The sequence below is a fragment of the Setaria viridis genome, chromosome 6 (assembly GCF_005286985.2).
Source record: "Setaria viridis chromosome 6, Setaria_viridis_v4.0, whole genome shotgun sequence".
NCBI lineage: Eukaryota > Viridiplantae > Streptophyta > Magnoliopsida > Poales > Poaceae > Setaria > Setaria viridis.
The window spans coordinates 8,772,359-8,790,563 of record NC_048268.2 but is presented as its reverse complement, the minus strand read 5'-3'; the positions used below and the strand labels follow the sequence as shown (position 1 = coordinate 8,790,563).

The following is an 18,205-nucleotide window of genomic DNA, read 5'->3' as shown; positions in this document are numbered from 1 at the left end:
TGGACAAAAGATCACTGAATTTAGATATTTATTTACCTACAAATAATATACATACTTGACGACGATCTACAAGCGCACCCCTACATATTATATTAAAGGTGTCCTTTATCAAACTTAATTTCACATGCAAGGATTTACTGCGCTATTCAGTTTTTAAGGTGCTCTACAGATATGGTTTGGCAGGGGCAGCACCACTACCACGGTGATGGCGACACATACGTGAACGCCAGACTAGATGAAGCCATTGCAGAATAGCTGAATGCATACCCTGAACGCCAGACTAGATGAAGCCATTGCAGAATAGCTGAATGCATACCCTGATCAACAGATGGACTTTCTTGCCATGGGTGTTTACATTTTATCCCTGGAGGTTGAGAAACAAAACAGAAGCAGCAAAAGTGCATGGAATAGAATATGATATTTGCGAAGAGAACCAAGAATAGGGCACTAGAGGTAAGGGCATTTAGTAAAAAAAAAATGAAATAAAGCTACTCATCGACCTTGCAATTCAAATTTCAGATTGCTTTGCACCCTCAGAAATTTTATCATTGCAAGGTATTCATTTTAGCTGCGTTACATAATAAACACGGAAAATTTAAGATCATTCAGAGTGACACTAAAAGTTCACTTTATGAATAGGTCCCCAGCCTATTCAATTGTGTTTGCTTGGCAGGACGGATTGATTGTATGGAAACAAAAAAAATGGAAAAGAGAGGGTTGGGGATTAATAAACTGTGCATTAGCTACTGAAATATTAGGTATATAGAAGCTACTAAAATGGAAAACGGAGACCATGGGTGTACATCGATCTTGCTGTACAGGGGCCAGGGGAGATTTTCAAGAGAAGTTGTCGTGAATTAAATCTATATATTACCACTGAACTCATGACTTACAGCCTTGTATGTTTGCTTGGATGTTATTGTGAACAGTGAAGAAAATAAGCTGAACAGTGATGGCAGTGAGATTCGACTGAACAGTGATTGCTGTACAGGGGGTAGTGATGACATAGCAACCTGAACAAAGAAGAAAATAAGCACTGATGGCTGTGAGATCCAGTGATACTGTGATATTCGACTGAACTCTGTTAGAATAGATGATATCTCATGTAACAGATAGTAATAGGAGTTGTATCAGAGATTGGTTCGGTTAGTCTAGAGATAAAGCTTAGAGATATTCTTGATGTACAAGTATGGATCCAAACCAAACTCATGAACAACTCCTGCCCGTATAAAACTCTTGGCATTGGCCACCTATAAACATGCAACCCGTACGTCTGCCGAGTTTGGCAACCACGGTTCCTCCAATTTTCACATGGTAATCAGAGCACCCTCTTCCACATACATCACCAACTTGCCTAGTTCGCCCATGGCGTCGTCTTCCTCTTCGCCGTCCGCACAATTTGGCACTGTCTTCGAGAAGTTGACTCGTGACAATTATCTGCTATAGAAGGACAAATTCCTTCCAGCTATTCGTGGTGCTAAATTGATGAGGATCCTAGATGGATCTGAACCATAACCGCCAGAGACCGTGGAGGTGGTCAAGGCGGCTGACAAGAAGCAGACCGTCCCGAGCCCCAACCATGATTGGTGGGTCGCCAAGGATCAACAAGTACTAAGTTATTTGTTGAATTCTCTTACAAAGGACACCCTTGCACCAGTTGCCATGGTAACCAAATCTGCGCAAGCATGGGAGGCACTTGAATATATGATTTCAGCGCACTCCAAAGCTCGGGTTGCAAACCTGCGCATGCAGCTAGCTACTCTCAAGAAAGGTAGCATGTCTTCTTCCACCTTCTACACCAAGATGTGTTCAATCAAGGATGAGCTTGCAGCTGTTGGTAAAATCATAGATGATGATGAGATGGCTCACTATGTACTACCTGGTCTTGATTTCGATTACAACCCCTTTGTATCATCTATCATGGGTCAAGTAGGGTCTATCTCCTTGGGAGATCTATACTGCCAGCTTCTCTCCTATGACCAGCGCATGGAGATGTACCAGGAAGGTGGGCAATATCAGTCATTTATCAATGCAGCAAGTCGCGGCCGAGCAGGTGGCTATCGTGGTCGTGGCAACAATAGTTGGGGCCGTGGAAATCAAGGCCACAACAACACTAGCAACAGTAACAACAATGGATTTAATTCCTCTAAGCCCAAGAAGCCGGTGTGCCAGATTTGTAAGAAGGTTGGACATGAGGCCTCCAGATATTGGTATAGATATGATGAAGATGAAGAATAGCCAAATCAGAAGACTGTTGGGGCTGCATACACTGGATATGGCTATGACACAAATTGGTATGCAGATACTAGCGCTATTGACCATGTTACAAGTGACCTTGAGAAATTAACTGTTCGTGACAAGTACACAAGACGGGATCAGGTTCACACCACCAATGGATCAGGTATAAAAATTAGTAATATTGGACATACAATTTTACATAACCCTAATAAAATCTTCACCTTAAAAATATTTTATATGTTCCAAGTGCTAACAAAAATCTTGTTTCTGTTCGTAAGCTAGCCCTTCATAATAATGCCTTCCTAGAGTTTCATCCCAACTTCTTTCTTATCAAGGATCAGGAAACAAAGAAAACTCTCCATCAAGATAGATGTCAAGGCGGCCTCTATCCCCTAGGATCTCATCAAGGATCTTCCAATAAACAAGTCTATGGAGTCAATAAACCATCTAATTTTAGATGGCACAGTAGGCTAGGTCACCCAGCCTCTCCTATTGTGGATCGTGTGATTAGTCTAAATAATCTTCCATGTGATAATGAGAAAAGTTTTGATTCGGTGTGTGATTCAAGTCAATCAGCCAAGAGCCATCAGCTTCCTTACTCTTGTTCCAATAATATATCAAGTGCTCCTCTTGAATTAATTTTTTCTGATGTCTGGGGACCTGCCCCCATCTCTGCTAGTCAGCACATATACTATGTGAGCTTCATGGATGATTACAGCGAGTATACTTGATCTATCTTTTGAAGAAAAAATCTGATGTTCTCCAAGTCTTTCAAAATTATCAGCAACTAGTAGAGAGAAAATTCAGCAAAAAAATCCTATCCATGCAATCTAATTAGGGAGGGGAGTATGAGAAATTAAATTCTTTCTTCCAAAAGATAGGAATATCCCATCGAGTCTCATGTCCTCATGTACACCAACAGAACCATGATGCAGAAAGAAAACATAGACACATTGTTGAAGTAGGCCTTTCTCTCCTTGCAAATGCATCTATGACTTTAAAATATTGGGATCAAGCCATTCTTGCTACCACCTATCTTATCAATCTTCTTCCTAGCAAGGTTATTGACTTTGAAACTCCTATAGAACGCCTACTTCATGAAAAACAAGATTATAACTCTCTATGAATCTTTGGCAGCTCCTGCTAGCCCAATCTTAGGCCTAACTATTCTTGAAAGCTTGGCCTCCGCTCCACTCGTTGCACTTTTCTTGGGTACAATTCGATGCATAAAGGTTTCAAGTGCCTAGATATAGCTACTGGGCACCTTTACATTTCAAGCGATGTAGTCTTTGATGAAAATCACTTTCCCTTTGCTCATCTTACACCCAATGTACGAGCTCAATTAAGAAAAGAAATTGTTCTTTTACCCAACCATCCTCTTAATCCAGGGGGTGTAAATATTGGTGATCCTTTTATTACTAATTGTCCTGGAGATATTGATGATACATAGGAACAAACTTCAGAAGAATTGGAACACAACACAGGTGCTACTGCAGGAAATACTAATGCTGATCCGATGGCTGGCCCTAGAGTAGAAGATCCCGGCATCCGATCCAATGCAGATCCGCTGGCGGCTGTAAGAAAATCCGGCACGGGTTCCGATGCTGATCCGCCAGCATAGACAACGTCCGCCTCTCCTATGTCTGGTGCCAATCGGAGCGCGGAACGTGGGGGGACAGCCATAGTGCCACTTATCGAATAGTTTCTAAGCTTTAACTTCGGGCGCATCGCTGTCGTTTCATTTAGATTTATTCACCAGTTATCGATATTCACTAGAATTCTAGGTTTTACCTGTTGTTCTAGTTTTATCACCAGTTATTCAGCTAGGAATTGGAACCTTCGGCTTTCCTGTACTTTGTTATTTAATCTATTCGTTTTACGCATAGCCGATTAGATCTGCTCCTAGTGTCGTTACTGTAGCATTGTTTAGATTGCTCCAGCAGTCTTCTCTATCAACGTTACCCGGTAATCGGCTGCATTATAGTCGATTCCTTTATTACGGCAAATCAACCGATTCGCTGATAAGCTATCTCGAGATCGGAACCTTAGCCGATCGCAACCTCTGGGATCTGACACGTTTCTTTCCTTGCCAATCAACAGGTCAGATTGGCTGGCACGTCGCGCGAACCGCACCAGGGCGATCACCCGAACAGGAGTTAAGCAGATTCTCCCGGGTCGTGTGTCCGACGCTGGGGATTCGGTTAGCCGATTTCTAGCGCCAACACACTTTTGGCACGCTCGGTGGGACTCGAACCCACAATGCGGGGAAGCAGCGGCACAAGATGCTCTACGGGTGCGCCTTTTCTCGTCATCCCTGTCTGGGTCAGCCTTCCAATGGTTCACTACATTACCGCCCAACTCGATAATTACGTGGGCTGATCTGGAAAGGCAGTTTCACAAATACTTCTACGCGGGGATACATGAGATGAAGCTGTCTGATTTAACCAGCCTCAGACAGAGAAGTGACGAGCCAATATCCTCATATGTGCAGAGGTTCAGGGAGATCAGGAACAAGTGCTACTCCCTAGCCCTGACCGATGCACAATTGGCCGACATAGCCTTCCAGGGTCTCCTGCCTCATATCAAAGAAAAATACGCTTCGCAGGAGTTTGAGAGCGTAAGCCAAATCGTCCACCGACTGTCTGGTCAAGAAGTACGCCCTTTTGATCCACGAAGGAACTTCCAGAAGAAGGTGGCATACTTAGAAGAGGTTGAAACCGAAGAAGAAACAGAGATCGGCCTTGCGGAATGGATTAAAGGGAAAAAGCCGATATCGTGTCCATTCAGAAAAAAGGAGCCGGAAACGTTCGGATTTGACACATCAAAGGCCGATAAAATCTTCGATCTTCTTCTCCAAGAAGGACAGATCAAACTGTCGCCATACCACACGATCCCGTCGGCCGAACAGCTGAAGAAGATGAAATATTGCAAGTGGCATAACGCCACCTCCCACGATACAAATGAATGCAAAATCTTCCGACAACAGATACAATCGGCCATCGAGCAAGGCAGACTCAAGTTTGAAGTCCCAACAAAGCCGGCCAAGCCAATGAAGATCGACCAGCACCCCTTCCCCACCAACATGGTTGACACAGGGAAGAACTCGCTCCAGACCAAGGTACTGACATCTGAGTCAGCTAAGAAAAGCGGCGCCATAGACCCCAGGAATCAAGCGACACCCGAAGACGTCAAGGGGAAACGGCGGATGGAGGACGATGACGACGGATCGGGAGAACCACGCAGGCCCATCACTTCCCAATTTCTGCTCAACAAATATCAACGGCAACATGAACGCTCAAAATCCCGGGAAGAGGCGATGCGGCGACATGAAGATCACTGGCGATGCTCGTTCTTCATCCACTGTTGGGAAAGCAACCTCAGGTTGCCATCGGCCGATAATTGCCCTGAGTGCAACGGCCCGTATCGTAACAATCGGCCGTTCAGGAGGTCTCGCTCCAGAGAGGGAAGACCAGAGCCGATCAGCAGGAACTGGCGCGAACAAGAAGACCGGCGCCCTCCAGTGCGTGATCGGCTGGGGGGCAGAAATGACCAATATGACCGGTCGGAAGACAGGCGCGAGCGGAACGATAGGCCGGGGGGCAGATTCGATCGACACAACCAGCCAGAAAATAAGGTTAGCATTCACGATCGACTTGAAGAGATGGCCGATGCTCGGGTATCAGACGAGAACCCCTTAGGACGCGAACCAGAATGGAAACGCGCCAGGCCACGAACCAAACCAGTGAACCCCAGGTGGTGCCCTGATGGATTAACCAAGTCTCAAAAATGAAGAATCCAATGTCTCCGCCAGTGGGAACAGCAGGAAGAAGAGCAACGGCATACAGCGGACGAGAAAACGGCAGGTCTCAGGTATGGCACCCCAAAAGAAATGACAGGGGAGACGTTGAATCGGCAGCCGACATCGGCATGGTTTTCATACTGCCGATGGAATTCATGACTCCTGCCGACCGACAGAACATGTCGGCAATAGAAGAGCAGATGGCACAATTGGCTTTGGAGCCAATGACAGCCACGTTCGAGAAGCCCGAAGATGACAAACGACAACACCTGAAGGCATTGTTCCTTAAAGGGCATGTCAACGGCCGACCCATCACCAGATTACTAGTAACGGAGGAGCTGCGGTTAACATCATGCCGTACGCCATGTTCCGGAAGCTAGGGAAGAGTGATGACGACTTGACCAGGACATATATGATGCTCAAGAACTTCAAAGGCAACGTGTCCCCCGCCCGCGGCGCACTCTGCGTCGACCTCACCATCGGTAGTAAGACCCTTCCTACTACTTTCTTTATTATTAATGGCAAAGGGTCCTACAACATGCTACTCGGCCGAGACTGGATACATGCAAATTGTTGCATCCCGTCCACGATGCACCAATGCCTCGTACAATGGGTCGGTGACAACATTGAGGTGGTCACCGCCGATTCCGCATACAGCGTCGCGGCAGCCGATACGCAGCAATGGAGCTGCGAGAACGTGAAGTGCATATCCGGGAGGATATGGCACACTGATTTCCTGAAGGTGTCCGATTTTGGCCTACAACCGATCCGAGCAGTCGGCTCTGAAGATTCAGACTAAATGGATCAGTTCGCCCGGGAAGATGGAAAGCTAGGACACGGCTTCACGTCGGCCAATTCATTAGAAATGATAGACTTAGGCGATGGCACCAAACCAAGGCCGACGTATATTAGTGCAAATTTGGATCCAGAATACAAATGTAAATTGACAAATTTATGAAGAGAATTTAAGGATTGCTTTGCTTGGGAATACCATGAGATGCCCGGATTAGACCGATCTATTGTCAAACATCGGTTACCCATAAAGCCGGGGTATCGGCCGTATCAACAGCCCGCACGACGGTGTAATCCTAAAATCCTACCTGATATAAAGGCCGAAATAACGCGGCTAATCGAAGCAAAATTTATTCGACAATGCCGTTATGCCGAATGGATCTCCAATATTGTACCTATATACAAGAAGAACGGAAAGCTCCGCGTATGCGTTGATTTCAGGAACCTCAACCAGGCCACGCCAATGGACGGATACCCCATGCCGACGACCGATGTGCTGATAGATGCCGCCGCAGGACACAAGGTTATTAGTTTCATGGATGGAAACGCTAGATACAATCAGATACTAATGGCCGAAGAAGACATATCCAAAACGGCCTTCAGATGCCCGGGTCACCTTGGTTTATTCGAGTGGGTGGTAATGACTTTCGGTTTGAATAACGCCGGCGCTACCTATCAGCGAGCCATGAATTACATATTTCATAAACTTATCGGCATACTGGTAGAAATTTACATCGACGATGTCGTAGTCAAATCAAAAGGACACCAGGAGCATCTAGCCGATTTGCGGCAGGTACTGGAATGCACGAAGAAATATGGGCTGAAGATGAACCCGAATAAGTGTGCCTTCGGTGTATCCGCCGGACAATTCTTAAGATTCATGGTTCATGAGCGGGGAATAGAAGTCAACCGGAAGACCATAGCAGCCATCAATAAAGTCGTGGCCCCGCAAAATAAGACTGAGTTGCAATCTCTAATCGGCAAGGTGAATTTCATCAGAAGATTCATATCTAATCTTTCCGGGCGTATCCAAGCCTTCACACCATTGTTAAAGTTGAAGCCCGACCAAGAGTTCGTATGGGGAGAAGAGCAACGCAAGGCACTAGAAGATATCAAGCAGTACTTAGTCTCACCACCAGTATTGGTCCCACCTCAAACTGGTAAGCCGTTTAAACTATATTTATCAGCCGATGAATGAGCTATCGGGTCGGCTCTGGTCTAGGAGTTCGAGGGAAAGGAACGGGTAATATATTATGTCAGTAGAAAACTTCTGGATGCCGAAACAAGGTATCCCCCAGTAGAGGGGCTATGCCTATGCCTTTACTTCTCATGCACCAAACTCAGGCACTATTTGCTATCGGCAGAGTGTGTAGTCGTATGCAAAGACGATGTGGCAAAATACATGCTGTCATTGCCGATTTTGAAAGGACGAATCGGAAAGTGGATCTTGGCTTTATCGGAATTCGATCTTCGATATGAATCGGCAAAGGCCGTCAAGGGTCAGGTCATGGCCGATTTCGTTGCCCAGCACTGCGGACCAGAGGCTACCTTCGTGGAACTAGTGCCGTGGACCTTATACTTTGATGACTCATCATGTGGGGCCGGATCAGGAATCGGCATCGTCCTCATATTGCCTCAGGGGGCAAGCTATGATTTCTCTCTGCCGATAGAAGCATCCGCCACTAACAATCAAGCAGAGTACCGAGCTGTGTTGAAGGGGTTACAATTATTGAGGGAAGTCAAGGCTGATGCTGTCAAAATTTTTGGGGATTCCATGCTTATCGTGGACCAATTAACAGGAAGGTCCGAATGCAAGGACGATGTGTTAAGGATTTATTACGAGGATTGCCTGCAGCTTCTGAAAGAATTCAAGTCCGCGGTTATTGAGCACATCCCTAGGAATCACAACGAGGATGCCAACAAGCTCGCCCAACATGCATCCGGATATTGGCCGATTCAAGGCGCCATGGCTCTAGAACTCGCGGCCGATGACTGGCGAAAAGAGATCGTCGATTACCTGAAAGATCCATCTAAGAAAGTGGATCGGCGGATACGATTTCAGGCTACAAAATATGTGTTACTAGAAGACGACTTGTTCTACCGAACGATTGATGGCGTCCTACTCAAGTGTCTAGGAACAGAGGAGGCGAAGACTCTGATGGGAGAAATCCACGAAGGAGTGTGTGGGGCCCACCAATCGGCACATAAGATGAAATGGATGATTAGGAATAATGGGTACTACTGGTCGACAATCCTCAAAGACTGCTTCAAATATTATAAAGGATGCCAGATTGTCAGAAATACGGGAATGTCCAACATGCGCCCGCATCGGTCATGAATCCTATTATCAAACCGTGGCTGTTCAGAGGTTGGGGAATAGACCTCATCGGGCAAGTATATCCTCCGTCAAGCAAAGGACACAAATTCATTCTAGTAGCCACAGATTATTTCACCAAATGGGTGGAGGCGATTCCGCTAAAGGCCGTGACATCGGCCGCTATGGTTGACTTTGTAAGGGACCATATCGTCTACCGTTTCGGCATTCCCCAGACTATCACGACCGATCAAGGAACGATGTTTACATCAAGAGAATTCGAAGAGTTCACGGCTGATATGGGAATCAAATTGCTAAACTCCTCTCCGTACTATGCCCAAGCTAATGGTCAGGCCGAATCTTCCAACAAAGGGATAATTAAGTGAATCAAGAGGAAGATAGAAGAACAGCCGAAAAAGTGGCATTTATGTTTGACCGAGGCCCTATGGGCATACAGGATGGCTTGCCACGGGGCCACCAAGATGTCCCCTTATCAGTTGGTGTACGGTCACGAGGCAGTACTGCCATGGGAATTGAGGACAGGATCGAGACGCACTTCGCTCCAAGATCAGTTGACGGCCGATGATTACTCCTCACTCATGAAAAGGGAACTTGATGACTTGGCAAGCCAACGATTGAGAGCTTTGATCAGTATTGAAGAAAACAAGAAGAAAGTGGCCAGATGGTATGATAAGAAGGTCAAGGTCAAGCAGTTCTCTCCGGGGGACCTGGTATGGAAGTTAGTGCTGCCGATCGGGTCAAAGGATCCTAAATTCAGTAAGTGGTCCCCTACGTGGGAAGGGCCGTATAAAATCGGCCGATGTGCTCCAGGAAACGCTTACATTCTAGAAACGATCGAAGGAGAAGAGTTTACTAGGGCTTTGAACGGAACATACTTGAAAAGGTACTACCCTAGTATATGGGTCGGAGCATAAGGATCAACCATGATAAACAAACACACAGCCGATACAAGAAAAATCGCCTAAAGAGAAAACATAATCGTCCAAATCGGCCGATTTATTATTCGGTACGGATGATGGGTTACACGGCTGACGCAGTACAAGTCGCCCTTAGAACAAAAAATAATTAACCACGCTTCTTCTTAAGTTCTCTCTTGACCCAACCTAGTTCTATCAGAAGACGGATGTGCCGTTCTTCTATATCTTTCATCGCAGCGTCCGCTTCAACTTGATGGGGAAGAGGATGACTCCGATCCACTGCCGGACGTGATGTCCCTACCACTGCATCTTCAAGAGCGATTTGACGGGGAAGCGGGTGACTCCTGTCGGCTCGATGTCGCCTGTGGTCGTTGCCATCGAGGAAATCCCAGATCCATTGGACATCGGCAGGGACGTGCTCCTTGAGTTCTTCACGATGAGCCCTGATTAGATCCTTGTCTTCTTGTGAAAATGGTTCGTCAGAGTACACGAGCCCGATGGCTCGTTCGAGTTCAGGGCTAAGGCGCCGCGGCTGGGAAAAGAGACAATATATAACCGCCGAAGATGAGATCTTTTCAGAGGAATCGAACTAAGAGAAAAGGCGGAGGCAGGTCTCTTACCTGGTTAACAGAGGAAAAAGAAGAGGATGAAGAAGACATGACTGCAGAGCGCGCTGACGGAAACAAGTCAGGGGAAGAGAAAATCGAGTTAAACGGGTGCTCTCAAAAGTGAAACCAAGGCTGGTATTTATAAGTGAGGAAAGCGTGGATGTTTGGTAAGATGCATCCCATCAGAAGTAAAAAGGGTAATAAATAAGAGAGCGCCGCGAAGGACGGTTAAAGGAGGCATTAATGTTCGTACAAAACTACCAGTACTTTTACAGGTCGCCCAGAAGGGCGTTGATAGCCGCAATCGCTCGACGCCGGATCTGATCGGCCGAGTCCAGGACCCGTTGGTCATCCTCTGCCGATCCCGGGACTTCTGACATGTGGCGGTGGAGTTTAAGGGCTTCGTGAGCCAGATGCTGCCTCTCCCGCTTCAAATCGGCGATGACGGAAGGAAGTTCCTGAAGCCTCTTCTCTTTGGCAGCTATTTCCTTGGTCACTTGCTCCATCTCCTTGGCAAGTTCTGCTCTTCGGCGTTTGAGGTTTTCTATCGTGCCAACGATTCCAGGGCGAGAGTCCTCCAGAAAATGAATCCGTTGATGCACCTCTTGAGCCTGACGCTTGTACAAATCTTCTTCTTCACGAGTCTTGGTCAATTTTGCGCGATCGGCCATGTGACGCAGAGCCCTGAAGACCGGAATCCACATTGACTCAATATACGCGGCCGGCGCCAAGGCTTCTTCTGCCTCTTCCGGTACTCGCCCGCTGACGTCACCAAAGAGCTGCCGAATCGACGAGGCATCTTCTACCAATCGGCTGATGTCCTCTTGAAGAAGGGATCGTATGCTTTCAAGCTTGGCACGGACATCGTCAGGAACGGAGCTCAAAGTGACCTAACGGGAAGCAACTTCCTTGTCATTAGAAAGTGTGACCGCGAATGAGAAAAGGCTGTTATTAGGGGTGTCCTGTTCCTGTAAAATAATAAATGAAAAGAGAACAAGTCAGCCGATGGTAGTAGCAAATCGGCCAATTAAGGGTGGGAGATCTCTTACCTCCTTAAAATGGATTTCTTCCAGCTGCGTTTGCGAGACCGTCACCCTCGACTCTGGGACTGGCGCCATTGGCTCGTCGGAAGAAGATGACTCAACGACAATTGGCGCTCTGCTCGGGCCAGCTTCTTGAAGGATGGCCAATGGTTGATCAGGCAATGCGCTTTGTGTGCCGGTAACCTATGTCAAAGTTAATAAGAGCATCATCCAAATACTAGAAGATCAGGTTGAAGGATCGTATACCTCAGCAGGAGGAAGCGCTGGCATTTCATCGACTGCTTGGATTACTGCCGATTGCTGAGGGTTCACAAGGGTTGTCTGTGCAGTCTAATATAAGAGGAGTCAGTATGGAGATAGCGATTGGGAAGATCGGACAATAAGTTTACCTGCATAGCCTCCACCAATAATGACACAGCGGCTGCTCCGGCTTCTGTGGCGACTTAAATGTCTACCTCTTCAGCAGTCGGAAGGGTCGGCGCGGCTGAAGTTTCTGCCAATGTAATCATGGGTGGATTGGCCGATTCTATACGAGCACGCACTCGGCGACTGGTCTTCTTGACAACTTTCTTCTGCGCCTGTTTCGCTTGACCGGCGATGACGTCCACAGAAGGGGCATGATAGCCGATGAGGGGGAATGTGGTATATGGATAACGATCCTCTATTGGCCGACCACTCCGGCTGCGTTTTGGGGGAACGCGAATTTCAGACTGAGTCAACAGCAAGAGTTAGTATATATGTGTAAAAGATAATACTCATAAGGGGAAATGAAAATCGGCTAGGGAAAAGAAGAGTACCTCGGCGTTCGGATCGATGTTGGCTGGATCCAGGAGGTTGCAGTATGTCGATGCAGAAGTGCAAAACAGGTACTGTTTCCATTCAGCCCACCATAGCTTGAATTGCTAAACGGTGAAAGGGGCTACTATCCATTCATTCAGGTCTATGGTACTGGAGTCTGGAATCCGATCTCGCAGCCGATTATAGTCAAGACCCTTGGTGAGTTCATCTCTGAACTTTGCTCGGCCGGCGAAGTATACATGAATCGGCAATTGACCTATGCTGAATTGCCGTGCTGCGACGGAGGGGTTGTAGAACTCATAAGTAGGAGCATCCTTCCCCGAGAAGAAGTTTGCCGGTAAGATTCCCGGTTTGATTAATTCGTCTGTGAGGTCTTCATCGAATCGGCCAGTAGTTGAGTCAAAACAAGAAGGGAGCTCAAAGATCGGGTCATCCCTCTGATTAGGGAACCAACTGGTCGCGTCTTCACTGAAACCGTTATAAAAACACCTGAAATATTCAACCACCTTGGTAACAGAGTACGAGCAACCAGAAAAGGCCGATGCCGCTTCGCCGAAAGATGTACATCGGCGTCGGACAGTGGGGTTCTCTGCCGATTCGATCTTACGGAATGTCATGTGCTCCACTCGCTGCTGAGAGATCTTGCTCATGTACAGGTTAAGCCATAAGTTGATAAACCACCAGGGCCACCAGGGTTTCAAATCGGCTCCCCTTGGGATAATTTAACATCGATTCGGTGGAGCATATGATAGGCTGCCCCCAGTAGGTGCTTTCCAAGGGAAATAGAGGCCCCTGTCGATAATGCCTCGGCCAGAGCCTGTGTGTTGGTGGATGGACCAGCTGCTCTCCCACAGAAGAAATGTTTCTCTAGCCACATCATCAGGAAAGCCGTGTGCTCTCTGTTCTCGACTGATCCGGCCCTTTTGTTGCATCTGATGAATCCCTTCCATCCGCCGATTCCCTTTGTGTCCAGCCGATGAGATGTCATGGCCAAAAGGCAAAAACGGGTGTCCGGAGAGGAAATGTCAAGGCCGGTCAACAAGACCACATCGGCCAAGGTGAGGGTCATGGGTCCGTGTCCAAAGAAGAATGCATTGAGAGCATCGGACCAGAAGTAAGAGGCTGCTATCACTAATGGCTCATTTCTTTCCATTTGGGACAAAGATAGATCGATGCACTGGCCGATTTTACGCTCATCCCATTGGACCCTCTTAGAAGCGGCTATCCACTGGTACCATTCCCTCCAGCCGGGGGTTTCATTCGGCCATGACCTGAAGGTACCCGACCAATGATCTAGGTCCATAGTTGATTGCTTAAAAGGGATTCTATGGGTTTCCAAATTGATTAAGTCGGTTGGATCTGGGTTTCCCATGGGACCAAGGTAGATAAGGCTGGGAGTTTCTATAAGGCGAATGGTAATCTGATGCCTAACCGCCTAAAGAAGGAAAAAGGGGGTGCGGAAGTAAGAATAGATCTAAAGTAAATGCATTACTATTAAGGAAAGTTTCGGTAATGACCTTCGGGATGAAGCTCATCGTAGTCGGTGGGATCGCCGGTGGAGCTGCAGATGATGAAGCCGCCAATGGGATTTCGGTTTGAGCCCCAACTCCTGCTGATGAGGTTCCTTCTCCCGTCGATGGAGTCGCCGCCGTTGCCGCTGGAATTTCTGCCGGTGGAGCCAGCTCTGGAGCTTCGGGCGTTGATGAGGTGCCTGAAGGTGTCGCCATTGGAGAAGTATGGGGAATGTAGATGGAAGGAGATGTCGGGAAAAAGCTGGAAGCTAAGGATGGCGCCGGAGGAAGAAGAAGGCCCGTGCGCTAAAGGGGGAGGACGTGAGCTTGTAAGGGAAGTACGGGGCGTCCTGATATTTAAAGGTGGTCTGAGAAGGGGTAAAAGCGGAATTTTTACCGCGCCGGCGTTTCGATTTTTTCGGGAGGAGTGGTTGTCATGGGCGCCCGTTTCGAAAAGATTGCAATCATCAGGCTGGAGACCGTGAAATGGAAGGGTATTTTCAATGCGTTTGTTTCAGAAGGGAAGTTGAAAAGAATTTCGAAGTAAAGACTATGTTTTACTCCGAAACTGGGGGGCATGTGTTGACGCCAGATTTTGACACGTGTAAAATCGGCGTTAGGGAAGGAAGAAATCAGAAGATGCGGCGAGACACAGGGGTGAAGGTTGGAAATCGGCCGATTGGTGCTACAGTCGAGGATCGGCCGATTAACCTTTGGAGTTCTGCCTCGCCCGACCCCAAGTCCTGGGATCGGATGCGCCCGACCCTCTGAGGGAGGATCTCCGCCTCGCCCGACCTTAGGTCCCAGGGTCGGAGTAGTCGGAGCCCCCGACATGTGGGCCCTAATCGGCTATCCCTTGCCAATGAAGTAGGTAGAAATCAGCCGATTGGGAGGCTGGAGCGATTGGGCCGGTATGGGCTTAAAGAAGATTATGAAGATAAAGAGGGAGTCAGCCCATGAGAGCATGATGATCGACTCTAGTACGAGTCATACTTGTAAATATTCGTTTTTGTTTAAAATTAGAGATAGAGTTCTAGTCGGTTAGGAAATTATTTGTAACAGGCTATAAATAGCCACCTTCATAGATCTGTAATCATCATCAAATCAATACAATAACTACTATTTCCTCGTACTTACTTTCAAGCAGGCGACTTCGCCAATACTTTTTCTTTCTCACGAGTTCGTACGGGTTGGCGGGGCTGCATCAACTTGACCTCCAGCCGATCTTGTAAGTTCCGCTTATCGAATAGTTTCTAAGCTTTAACTTCAGGCGCATCGCTATCATTTTGTTTAGATTTATTCACGAGTTATCGATATTCACTAGAATTCTAGGTTTTACCTGTTGTTCTAGTTTTATCACCAGTTATTCAGCTAGGAATTGGAACCTTCGGCTTTCCTATACTTTGTTATTTAATCTATTCGTTTTACGCATAGCCGATTAGATCTGCTCCTACTGTCATTACTGTAGCGTTGTTTAGATTGCTCCAGCAGTCTTCTCTATCAACGTTACCCGGTAATCGGCTGCATTATAGTCGATTCCTTTATTACGGCAAATCGGCCGATTCGTTGATAAGCTACCTCAAGATCGGAACCTTAGCCGATCGCAACCTCTGAGATCTGACACGTTTCTTTCCTTGCCAATCAACAGGTCAGATTGGCTGGCACACCGCGCGAACCGCACCAGGGTGATCACCTGAACAGGAGTTAAGCAGATTCTCCCGGGTCGTGTGTCCGATGCTGGGGATTCGGTTAGCCGATTTCTAGCACCAACACATAGTGATGGTACTGTAAGATGGTGCAATGTTTGTTCAACAGTTGAACTAGCGGATTTATAGGAGGCACTAGATGATCCAAATTGGAGAAAAGCTATACAAGATGAATATACAGCGCTGCTTAGAAATCAAACTGGCATCTTGTGGAGGAGGAAAGAGGTACAAACCTAATTGATCGCAAATCTATCTACAAAATCAAGAGGAAAGCAGATGGTACAATAGACAAATACAAAACTTGCTTGGTAGCCATAGGTTTTCGACAACGGTATGGGATTGATAATGAGGACACCTTCAGTCTTGTGGTTATAATTTCTACAGTCTAGCTTGTACTTTCTATTGCTGTCTCTAGAGGATGGTATCTAAGGCAATTGGATGTTCAGAATGCGTTCTTACATGGCGTTCTAGAAGAGGAGGTTTATATGAGACAACCACCAGGGTTTGAGAGTATAGATGCTCCACACCTTGTGTGTAAGCTTGATAAAGCTACCTATGGATTAAAGCAAGATCCGAGAGTGTGGTATGCTAAGTAAAGTTCTAAGCTTATTGATCTTGGGTTCAACACTTCCAAATCAGATACCTCTCTGTTTATTTATCAAAAGTCAAATGTCACAATATATATGCTTATTTATATTGATGACATTATTGTTACAAGCTCTTACATGGCGTTCGGACTTTGCCTTAAAAGATTTAGGTGATCTACACTATTTCCTGGGTGTGGAAGTCCAACGTGACAGCAAGGGTTTGTTGTGGTCACAAGAGAAGTATGCACAAGATATTCCTGTTTGTGTTGGGATGACAAATTGCAAGCCGTCGTCAACACCCTTATGAACATCAGAAAAGTTATCAAGTCATGATGGAGTATTGTTGGGTTCTGTGGAGAGCACTCAGTACAGGAGTATAGTAGGTGGTCTTCAGCATCTCACGCTTACCAGGATAGACTTGGCATTCTCAGCCAACACTAATGTTCATTGGACTGTTGTTAAAAGAATTCTTCGGTATGTAAAGCATACTTTGGATGTTGGGTTAACAATTCAAAAGTCAAGTTCCTTACTATTAAGCGCCTTCTCTGATGCTGATTAGGCTGGCAGTGTTGATGATCGAGGATCTACCGGTAGCTTTGCTATTTTCTTTGGTCCTAATCTTTTTTCTTGGAGTGCTAGAAAACAAGCTACAGTATCACATTCTAGTACAGAGGAAGAATACAAATTAATGGTTAATGCTACAACTGAAGTGATTTGGTTGGAATCTCTGTTAAAAAAATTGGGTGTTACTTTGGAACAGCTGCCGGTCCTGTGGTGTGACAATTTAGGGGCTACTTATTTATCAGCAAATCCCCTCTTTCATGCATGAGCAAAACACATAGAAATTGACTTCCACTATGAGAACGAGTAGCAAAGAGACAGTTGCAGGTTCGGCTCATATCCACCAGGGAGCAAATTGCTGACGGCTTCACTTCGCCTCATATCCACCAAGGAGCAGATTGCTGACGGCTTCACTAAAACGCTATCTATTGGAAAGCTAGAAGACTTTGAAGGCAACCTAAACCTCAAGAAGAAAAGAAGTTTAGACTGAGGGAGGCTGTTAGAATAGATAATATCTCATGTAACAGATAGCAATAGGAGTTGTATCAGAGATTTGGTTCGGTTATTGTAGAGATAAAGCTTAGAGATATTCTTGATATGCAAGTATAGATCCAAACTAAACTCATGAACAACTCCTGCCCATGTGAAACTCTTGGCATTGGCCACCTATAAACATGCAACCCATAGGTCCGCCGAGTTTGGCAACCATGGTTCCTCCAATTTTCACAAACTCTACTTGCTGGACTGGTAAATAAGCAGTGCTGGATGTGAAATTCGACTGAACTATGCTTGCTAAAGTCCCGCTGGCTGAACAATGATGTAGTATCATATACACTTGTGCTCACTACTCATACACAATTTTATTGGGTTCGGAGCCTATAAGCATTTTTAGGATTGAAACAGATCAAATGCATCAAGCAGGTACGCTCAAGTCTAGTAGAACAATAAGTCCTAACAGCACACCCTTATTAAGTCCTAGTCCAAGTAGGATTTGAGTCACCGTACAACAGAAGTCCCTGAAAATAAGCCGTGATGGCTGTGAAATTCGACTGAACTATAGATGCTAAAGTCCCACTGGCTGAACAATGTAATATCATACTTGCGGTCCCTCATAGGCAATTAGATTGGGTTGGAGCATGTAACAAATTTTAGGATTGCAGATCAACTGCATCCAGTGGTACGCTGTATAAAAACCTTCCCAAAGTAGTGCTGTTCAACAAAGCACTTGTTACAAACCGTTCCTCCGAAACGACTGTACTAGAGCATCCTGTAGTAGTGATTTCACTCCTTTTTAAGAGCAGCCGGCCGTG

At 46.4% G+C, this 18,205-nt stretch overlaps 2 pseudogenes; both read left to right on the top strand.

Annotated features, from left to right (window-relative positions):
• The first annotated feature begins 1,365 nt into the window (after positions 1–1,365).
• On the top strand, positions 1,366–17,385 carry LOC140223173 (uncharacterized; annotated as a pseudogene).
• On the top strand, positions 1,843–1,973 carry LOC117862312 (small nucleolar RNA Z247; annotated as a pseudogene).
• Positions 17,386–18,205: the final 820 nt, after the last annotated feature.